This window comes from Brassica oleracea, chromosome C6, assembly GCF_000695525.1.
Source record: "Brassica oleracea var. oleracea cultivar TO1000 chromosome C6, BOL, whole genome shotgun sequence".
Taxonomy (NCBI): Eukaryota; Viridiplantae; Streptophyta; class Magnoliopsida; order Brassicales; family Brassicaceae; genus Brassica; species Brassica oleracea.
Genome location: NC_027753.1, coordinates 19,541,773 through 19,552,188, shown reverse-complemented (window position 1 = coordinate 19,552,188; position 10,416 = coordinate 19,541,773). Strand labels below are relative to the sequence as shown.

The 10,416-nt window shown below is 30.9% G+C and overlaps 1 long non-coding RNA gene across 1 annotated transcript; it reads left to right on the top strand.

Annotated features, from left to right (window-relative positions):
- Positions 1-8,513: 8,513 nt before the first annotated feature.
- LOC106299710 lies at positions 8,514-8,975 on the top strand. The gene is made up of 2 exons (XR_001261845.1): positions 8,514-8,564; positions 8,705-8,975. It is a non-coding gene; the product is annotated as an uncharacterized LOC106299710 (long non-coding RNA).
- Positions 8,976-10,416: the final 1,441 nt, after the last annotated feature.

The window sequence follows — 10,416 nt, the reverse complement described above, 5'->3', positions numbered from 1 at the left end:
TTTTTTTTCTCCCGTTTGTGTGTTGTGAGGAAGAGAGTTGTGGGAAATGACATATATATAGAGAAATTTTCGAGTTGGGTAGTTGAAATATAACAACGATTTTACAAGGAATATTTTACATGGATTTTACATGGTTTTAACATATTATTTACAACGACTTTACGACGAAATTAGGTAAGTTAAAGCACATTTAATACACGTTTTCACCTAAATATAACGGTAACATGCTTCGTTGTAATGTCGATGTAATGATTACGACGTATTTCTCATTCCACGTACATTCGTCGTAAAATTACAAGGAGTTTACGACGAAATCAGTTCGTCGTAAATTTACATGGCGTTTACGACGAAAGTTAGATTCCTCGTAATTTCGTTGTAAAGCCCATGTAAATTTACGACGAAATATTTTCGTCGTAAATGTTCGTTGTTATGGGCACGTTTTCTTGTAGTGAAAGTAAGAGGTATGTATAATGAACCTTTTATCTCTTTAATGAAACTTTTTTGATTATTTATATATCTATAAAGTAAGAGGTATAATGGTCTTTTATTCTCTTTTCCTTTCTTCTACCGCATTAATTTCTTACTTTCAAAGTTAATAACAATCAATAGAATTTTATATAAAAATATTTGATAAAATTTGTTAAATCTAGTTAACTTGTAAAATGCTCCCAACTGTTAGAATCATTGGATTCCACAAATTTGTTAAATCTAGTTAACTTGTAAAATGCTTAATATACTTTTTGTAATTACACATTTTTGTGTGTAACACAACTTATATCATTCATAATTTAGCCAGTTACAAAGATAAAGGCAACATCAAAGACTCGATGTGCGATCCTAATGAAAACATTCAATACAAGGCAGTAAAGAGATAGAAACAAACGATTAGATAAACTTGATAACAAGTTGAAAGAGTGATCAAAGGTGCCACGTACGATGAAACCTCTAGAGAGAGTACACCATCCTTCAAGTTCTTCAACGGGAATAGTCACTGTGTATCGAGGCGTTGGACGCTCCACAACCTCGATTATCACCGGGGTGAGTATCATTGTACCTTCCGGTCCCAAACGAACCCTCACACAAGGTATCAAGCGGCAAGGAAATCGAAAATGATCATTGGCCATGCAGCCAAGACAGGGGTCCTTCTCATGAAGGAAGACTTTGATGGAAGTTGTCACTCCTACAAAGCGGAGGAAGGTGGAAAAGGATCTCTCATGGCCCTGGCATAAGGAAGTTTGGCTAGCCTTTCTTGGAGTGGAAAAAGCTAAAGGACTACAATCTATAGTGTGTATATATGTGTGTGCGCGCGCATGTCTTTGAACTTTTGTAATTACAAATTAAAGAAAAATTACCGGCATATTGGTAATTAGCATATACTAGATAGACCAGCTAGATGGATTGGAAGAGATGACCACCCAACTACATTGAACACATGACCACATTGGTGTTTTCCAACGAAACATGACATGCACAAGATATGCCAAAGAGAATGACTTGAGTAATATTTAACATTTAAAGTATAAATCCTCTTTTGACAAAAAACGGGTATAGATCCTCTTATTAAAAGAGAAATTGGATTCCATATTCATCGGAGAAAAAAAATTAATACCCATAACAACTGATTGATTATGATTTGTTATATATTGTTGTGAAAAGAGACAAACACATCCTTACATGATGAGATATCTTCGTCTCTTATTCTAAAAAATTAATAGAAGAGATTCAGCTGCTGGAGAACATAAAAGAAGTACATCAGAGAGATACAATTGTGGGGTGTTCACAGAAATAGGAGAATTAACTTTATGATTACATCGGGATTGAAAGTTCCTATCGCGACTACCAAAAACCGAACAGAATCTTGGTAAGTTTGGTATGATTGAATAGAATTAGGGGTGAAGCAACAATATCGCCAATAGTGAGGCAAACATGTGAATCAATATATTTAAAGAAGATGAAGAATCATGCAATGGTTAAAATTGGAGAAGATCAACAGTTATTTGTGTTATATGTTCCATTCTATTTTATAAGTATAGTATAATATGATACACTTCTCATCTTCCTCTTTTTCAAATCGTATCTCTTTCTCTGCCTCCTGCTTCTTCTCCTTCACTACTCCATTAGTTCCAATTTTTTTCTCTCCGACACCGTCGTCACTCATCATCTCCTCACCTCCTTTATGTCTCTTTTTCTCCTCCAACTTTTGTGTTGTTTTTTTCCTACTTCATCAACTCCGACGACAACTCCACCAACTCTTCTCCTAACTGTATTACCTCATACACCTCATGATTCTCCTCATTCACTACTTCAACAGCTCAATCTCTGGTTACTGCATTGCAAATATAATATTTGTTTTTTTCTACTTTATTTAGAGAGCGTAGAATAAAAATGTGATTTTATAATAAATAAACTTGTGCTATGTTTTGTTAGTGTATCATTACTATGAATCGATTAATTTATATTTATTGATTAAAATTAATCATTTACTAATGGAAATATATTATGATTTTATTATCAAAAACTAACGATGATCAAGATGAAGTTAAATATTGTTAACCTATCCAAACGGAGGCGCTATTCTTTTTATCAAACAGTCTTATAATATCCCTCCGTCGCGTAGAACCATCACATTTAACTCGTTTTAGTTTATAAATAATTAAGTATTGTGATATTGATATCGATCGAGTTTTATATACTATTTATTTACTAAATATAGTATAGTATAACAAGTTAGTTATACATGACACGTCAAATGAATGGGCACACGTGAAAAAAGAGCTTTCTATCAATTTTTGAGCTAAATTGACGCATTTTCTAATAAAATCCTTACATCGTTAGATATTTAATTTCCTTGTTCCTTATATATATTACAAATTCACTCTATTAAAAAATACTTATTACAAATAAGTATACTTATTATAAATAACAATTTATTTTATTTAATAGATATTGATCTTGATAAAAAAAAATTTTGGAACTTCATGGTGAAAAAATTACAGCGGAAATGCTCTTTAAGTAGTGTGGTTGTTGCACTTGAAGCTATTCATTGATCATGGTCCAAACTTTCTAGCAATGGAGTCAAAAATGTTGCATGAAAAAGATTGCGAATCCAAAACAATTATTCCACGAATAACATGTCTATCACTGTCCATTAAATTATTCAAAATTAGAGTTCTTCAACGAAGTAGGGTTGCAATGTTAAAAAAGAAGAAGAAGACAAAGTAGGGTTGCATACAAGTTTTTCCTGAAAACGCAGTTGATCTTTAATTTAAATATTTATTAAATTATTTTGTTTCTAAATTTTTCTCTTAAATTTATGGTTGGTGTAATTAATTAACCCAAATAATTGAATGAATGACCTACTGAAAAGTGTGTATTAGTAATTTAACATATATATATATATATATATGTGGCAAAGACAAAATACAAGTTAATTATTTTTATGATATATAACTGTTAACATTACAAACTCATAATAGATCGTAGAGTTGGCAAATCAGACATGAACCTATAGATATGAGAGAGCACAAAACGTTACTTTTACTTCTAACGAAAACTATAATTATCAATTATAGATTTAAGTGATACAGATAGTAGTCTTTTTCAACAAAAAATTAAATAGTACCAAACCTAAATAATATAGAATTCTCGAATTAGCGGTCTCCAAACAAAAGGTTGTGTACTCTATGAATAGGTGGACCATCTGTTTGAGAGCTTCATGCCGACTTTTTAGTTGGCAGATAAAGATAGAAATAACTTCTAGAACCTAAGTATTTAGGTACTTATTCAAATTAGCCTGTACTCTTCCTTTGCCACTATTATAAATAATCTTGGTTAGGAAAACTGTAACTAGACATATACATACAAATTAGACAATGTATAAGAGTGAATTTCCATTTTTATTTTTTGAACAAAAATAAAACAAAAAGAAAAGAGAAATTGATTAAAATACCATAAATTGGTTATCATTTTTCAAAAATATATTCAATAAAAAATACCCTAACATTTGAATTTATGACTTAGTGATTATTGTTTATGTCTTACTATTTAAGAGGTGAGATTTACTTTACAAATTTTTATAAATGATAATAAACATTTATAAATGTTTTTTTTTGTTTTGTCATCAATATTTACAGACTCATATTGACTCTGTAAACCCAATTGGTAACTCTGCATCCATATAAACACAATTGTTTTTTTACAGTGTGTGCTAGACTATTCGTCCTCGTATTCTCCGTTCGAGGTACATGAATGATCTCTTTCTCTCAAAATCTTAATGTCTTCCAGATACACATCAAAAGCTGACAATTCTTCTGATTCCGAAACTTTCTTCACTAGTTGAGAACAATCCATTGCAAACGTGACCTGGAACTGACATAAATTCCTCATACACCATTGCCCATATCAGTGCCTCTACCTCCGAATGAAGAGGTGAGAGAATTTCCCTAACATTTCTTGCCTCCATCAATCCATCAAAACCCTCTAAGGTGCTATACCAACTTTGTTCTGAGTAAGGCTCCCTATCTTTCCACGACCCATCTGTAAAACACTATTGCCCTGGGATGGATGGTAGATTCATGATCTCCACCGGTTGTGTTGTCTGATTTATATTCAGCAATTGTGCCTCAGCGCAGAGTATTGACTCTGTTTCTACTATTTTTAGTGTGTTGCTGGGATCAATGTCAATAGTACTAAACACTTTGTTGTTCTTCCCCTTCCAAATGTACCATAATATCCATGCAAATTGGTGATCGTCGATTTTTGGGAGAACTTTCTAAAAAAGATGATCCATGTTTATGAAGAGAGAACTGGTGGGAAATTAGTCGGGTTTGATGGTATCTTTGAGAGCGTCCAAACTCGACGAGTTGGAAGACATTCAAAAAACACATGATTTATTGACGGCCATAATATAAATGATTTAAAAGGATTATTTATTTTTAATCACAAATTTAGGATATTTATGAAATGATCATCTTTTAAAGATAATTTTGAAAATAGTATCAAATTTGTAGTAAAATCAGGATTCCCCGAAAATAAAATATAAAAATTTGAAATAACAATGAAATGATCATGAATTCGTTTTGAAGATCAAATTTGATATACAAAGTAAGATTCTATAAATTATAGTCAAAACTACTATTTTATTGAAATTAAATGTATATTTAAAAAGTATTATTTTACTTAAAATTAGATTTATTTATTTAATTAATATACTTTTATTTTTATTATTTACTAAAAACTCAATTTTTAATTGAATGATTTTTTTTGTTATCACATACGCTTTTTAGAATCTTTAAAACAAGATCAAAAAGTCTTAACGAAAATAAAATAAAAATGATTGCATTTAAAGAGAAAAAACTAAATATATATATTTTATAAAAGGATTTAGTTAGATATGTTTTTATATACAATAACTATTAATTTAAACAGAAATATTTATTAGAATATTATATTTGTTAATTTTGTCAAACAATAATTTAATTAAAATTATATTAACCTGTTTTTATGTTGGTCACTGTATATATATTTATGTGTGTTTTTGAAGTAATGGCATAAATTTTGGAAAAAGATTAGTGTGGTTAAAAGTAATGGTGTATCAAAATTGATTGGTTGTAAGTTTGTAACGAAGAAAATGCACATGTTCAAACCAGAGAGGACGGCGTAGTGAGGGTAAGGTGGGGTAACTTGTTATCACCCACCGACCCAATTCGACTTTGCAGCTTTGACATATTTGTTTTCCTTCTGTTTGTTCTAAAGTTTTTGTGTTTTTTTTCTTCTTGCCAACACATTCTTTTTTTTTTGGGTCTAATGCCAACACATTCTTAATTCTGAACTCTTGTAGTTTTGCCGTCTACTTGCGAATAAGCCCGTGAGCACCACACCTAACTTAGTTCGTTGTTTATTTCTTGTGGGATGTTTTATGTTCCAATTTGCTCTTAAATTTACCATTGTGGAATGTGGTATTCTGAATGATTCCTACTTTACTATGAAATATATTGAAAAGGGTTTTGGATCTGCTCTCGTGAGTCGTGAATGCCCAGTTGCCCACTATGTTTCACAATTTTTCCTATTTTAATCTCTTAACTACTAACTTTTAACTTTCTTATTAATAGTGTGATTTATTTATAGTTTCTTCATCCATTTGCTAATAGGCCATTATGTTTCGCACCTTTTCCACGTAAGGAAAAAAAAGCTAAAACATCTTTCTTCCTCTTTATTTAGAATATTCAAAGAATTTGGTCGTAAAGTAAACTCTCCATGGTGAGTTATTCGAATCTCACCTGTAGCCAAAGCATTGAATCCAAAAAAAGAAATTGTAAACTTGTATTAGCATACGTGTCTATCATATTTTTTATGCTATGAATGGTACTGCTGTATTGAGTATATGCATGAACCTTATTATTTTTATATAATTCTGTTTCATACAAAAACATATCCAAAAGAAAAAATGAAAACCATATGTAAAATTTTTTTTTCTAACAATTAACATCATGTTTTAAATATTAAAAAAAAAAATTGAAACATAACCAAACTTAATTACTTTGTTAAAAATGGTACTAGAACAAATATCATCTCATTTTCATTGAGTTTTTATTTTCCTTCTTTCATTTATGTTCTTCAAAAACATCTTTTGCTTTTGTCTTTTACGATTCGGTGTATTACATCAAATATCTATAACATATACTACACTCGTATATCTTCTCTAAGCTTCTGTTCAGTCCAAATCCGATTAACTGTGAGATGTGAGATACATCTTTTTGAGCATTTATGCATTTGTGATGGGTTTACCATAATAATTAAGTTGTGCTACCATTTTAAGAATGGCGGAAATATGATGGAGAGTTATCTCTCATATGATGGAGAGTTATCTCTCATAATAATTCAGTTGTGCTTCCATCCCTATAAAACATGATGGAGAGTTATCTCTCTTTGTTTATCAAAAATTTCCTTCAAAGTTGAATAGAGCTCTATTTGATTTTTATGTTTGCATAATCATGCGATACATTTTATCCAGACGTTGTTTTGAAGAAAATCCTTGTTTTATCTTTAGCCTCTACACTCGAATCATTTCTTTCTCTTATATTGTAAAATACTTTTTTCGACTCTAGCCATATTTTTCATTTTGGTCCATGCTATGTAATTGGCTCCGATAATTTTTAAGATATGGTAATTTGGAAACTCTTAATATTTTCTAAATCAAAACAATGAATTTTTAAGAATATAATAAACTTTGAAAGGAACCATTTACATAAATTATAGAAGCTATGACGAGAAAAAAACATAGAAAAGTAATGTTACATTTATGATGAACTCTTTAAGAGTATATTTAAAAAAAAAAGATACTATATATAAAAGCAAATACTATTCCCTATCCCCTAAACATTATTTGAAAAATTATTTACCACATGTCTTTTTTACAATCATTTTCACACAAAAAGTGACATGACTACTAAACTTGATGACACAGTTTATGGCTAAAATAACATGGCCAATTACATTTAATGTTGATTTATACGTTTGATAAATTTTTTGGAATATAGTAATAACTCATACATTATATTTAATATTGATTTATTTTTTGGTATTTTTTTTTGAGAATATAGTAGTAACTCATACATCTCCATTAAAATAAATTTATTCAAATATGACATTACACTTGTATATGTTAGATCCAAACAATATCTAAGCCATCCACAGCTAAGGTGTAAAGTTCATTCGATCAATGAGTGAATTGATGAGACGGTAAAATTGTAGAGTAACAGATATACCCGATCCAGAAGCTCGCCGAGAGCTCGAGAACTGGTAAATCAAAGTCTAGAGGATGACCACGAAGGAAGAAGGATCAACCCGAAGAAAAGAGATTCAATGGTGGATGATGATGAACATGATGAACAAAGAGAGTTAGGGTTTAGAAGGTTGGTTTAATGTTTGATTGATTCTCCCGTAAATGATAAATATATTACATATAGGGGTTGACTGACACGTGCTTTAGAAGTGTTGTAAGATCTCTCTACAGCCTAAATTATTTCTACAGCCCAAATTTTTGCCAATCATGCTTTGTAAAGATTTTTTAAAGCTACAAATTTTTCTTTTCTTTTTATTTATTTTTAGCTGTGGAAAGCCATAAATCTAAAGTACTTATTTTTTGCTTTAGAAAATTTATATATAAGTCTTTGAATCTTTTAAAACCTACAGCTAATATTCTACGGCAAAATTATCCACAACCGCATCAAAAAAAAAATCTACAGTTTTATTTCTAAAGCAAAAATATAAAGTTACAGCTCCTTCCAATCATTTCAATAGTGTTTAATAAGCCAATGAACTAAACCAAAGAACTAAACCAGACATGATAGAACTAAACAAAGGGGATAGTCGGTTTATCCTATAACATGAATCCACAAGGAAATCTATGAGAGGAGATGAGACACAAACTGGCCCAGTCAATTCTTTATCGAAATTTTCTAGGTATAAAGATTGTCCCTTTATCTAAAAACAGGTCGGTGTGGTTATGGAAGATAATGCCTTTCACAATCGACTAGCCGTCTCATTTTTCACCGGAGTGTAAGGTGCGGTTTTAGATATCTGTTATTATTATCTCAAATTTGAGAGTGAGAAGCCATATGTCCAAATACACGCAGAGAAGATGTTAACTAAGCTGAATGTCATCTTCATATCTCTACTTTCTCTTTTTATTTTGATTCTCAAGCTAGAACAATGGATGGGAGGGCGAGTGGATCTACATGAAATCAAAATCCAAAATCAGACGCCAAGAATTCAGGTGAACATGGATAAGCGGAGATGTGAGAGACGTGACCAATAGCTTCTCAAACCAAAGCCACAGAGATCAAAGAAGGACGATCGATATATTATTCACCAACAGACTATCTATTTCTTTTTCAAATACAAGATGCTTAAGTTGAGTTTGTTTACCATTTAATTTGAATGGTTGCTTTTTCAAATAAATGTTGCTTGATTTATCTCGTTTTGGTGTGGAATAATTTGGAATGACTTATTCCATTAATTCCATAATTTATTTACCATTTTTATTTGAATGGAATAGAATACACATTCCATCACTTCCAATCAAATATACAAATAAAATCATTCCTAAACATTAGGGGCATTGCCCCCGCGCAAGCGCGGAGTTGTGGATAGAGTTCTTGTTTCATCTCAATACTTACTAGGGTTATTGTAGTTGTGAATTTTGCGTTTTGAGTTGTTTTTCAAGTTTTTTAATTGTTATAGGGTTAGAGTTGTGATGATGAACTGTGTATGCATTGTTCTCTACTTATGAAGGACTAAATTGTGTTAATAATGTAATTGATATAGTTCGTGGTGTTGTTTGTTATGTCACTGGGACTTATTGTTTGTTTGTCTTTTTAATTTGTTTCTTGTACTGTTGAGAGTACATAAATTATATTAAAGTTGATGAGAATACCTTTTGTTTCTATATATTTTTTCTCCAGTTTAGTTGTGTAAGTTGTGTGTAAGTAATAATTTTATTATCCTTATTATGTTTGCTATATGTTTTTATTTTATTTTTAAACTTGTTGCTCTTACCGGACTTTTAAAACAAATACATGAAGACTTGTAGAAATAACTATAAAATGAGTGACAGTTCTGAGTATTTGGGCCTTAATGAGTTTTAAACGAATTTATGCACAATAGCATTGACATGTTGATATTGGGCATGTAAGCTATTTTTATAAGACAAGAGAAGGGAGCAGGTGGAGATGTTGTTGTTGCCTTTGTGTCTGTCAGGATTGTCTCTTGTATCTCCTCGTGTAGATGTGTTTGTTTATCTTTTATTTGACGGGTAATATGTAAACAAAAATCATTGTAATCATTAATGATTCGTCATTTTTGGAATTCTAGTTTTTGGTGTTTTGATGGTTTGGGTTGTTGTGGTTTCTTTGAAGGTGTAAAATAAAGGTTTGTGTAAAATTATTTTGATAAGTAAGGAAGATAAATAGACGACCACAGAATAAGAAATATTTTTGATTATTAATGTTAGCACAATATAAATAATAATATAAAGAGAATTGTGTGTTGATTGTTTCTTACGGATCAATGAGGAGACAAATAAGGACTCGAGTTATTTCTTTGGTAAGGTCAGAGCCCTGGACAGAACGGATTTGCCCAACCACATCTGCGAGTTTAAATATCAGTTATGATATCGAAACATAATATAAACCCATATGCAATATGATAATATACCTGAGAGTTCTAGGTTGGTGTTCGCAATAACTTGAAAATTATCGAACAGTCTAGTTATGACTGGAAATTGATCTCAGGAGCACCCGTGTTAACTTCATCATTAATAGTTGGTGAGATAAAACGAATGAGGAATGGATGATCAGTTATCTTGTACATGCTTGAGCACCTAACAACCTCAAAACGATCGATTTTCACAATGGA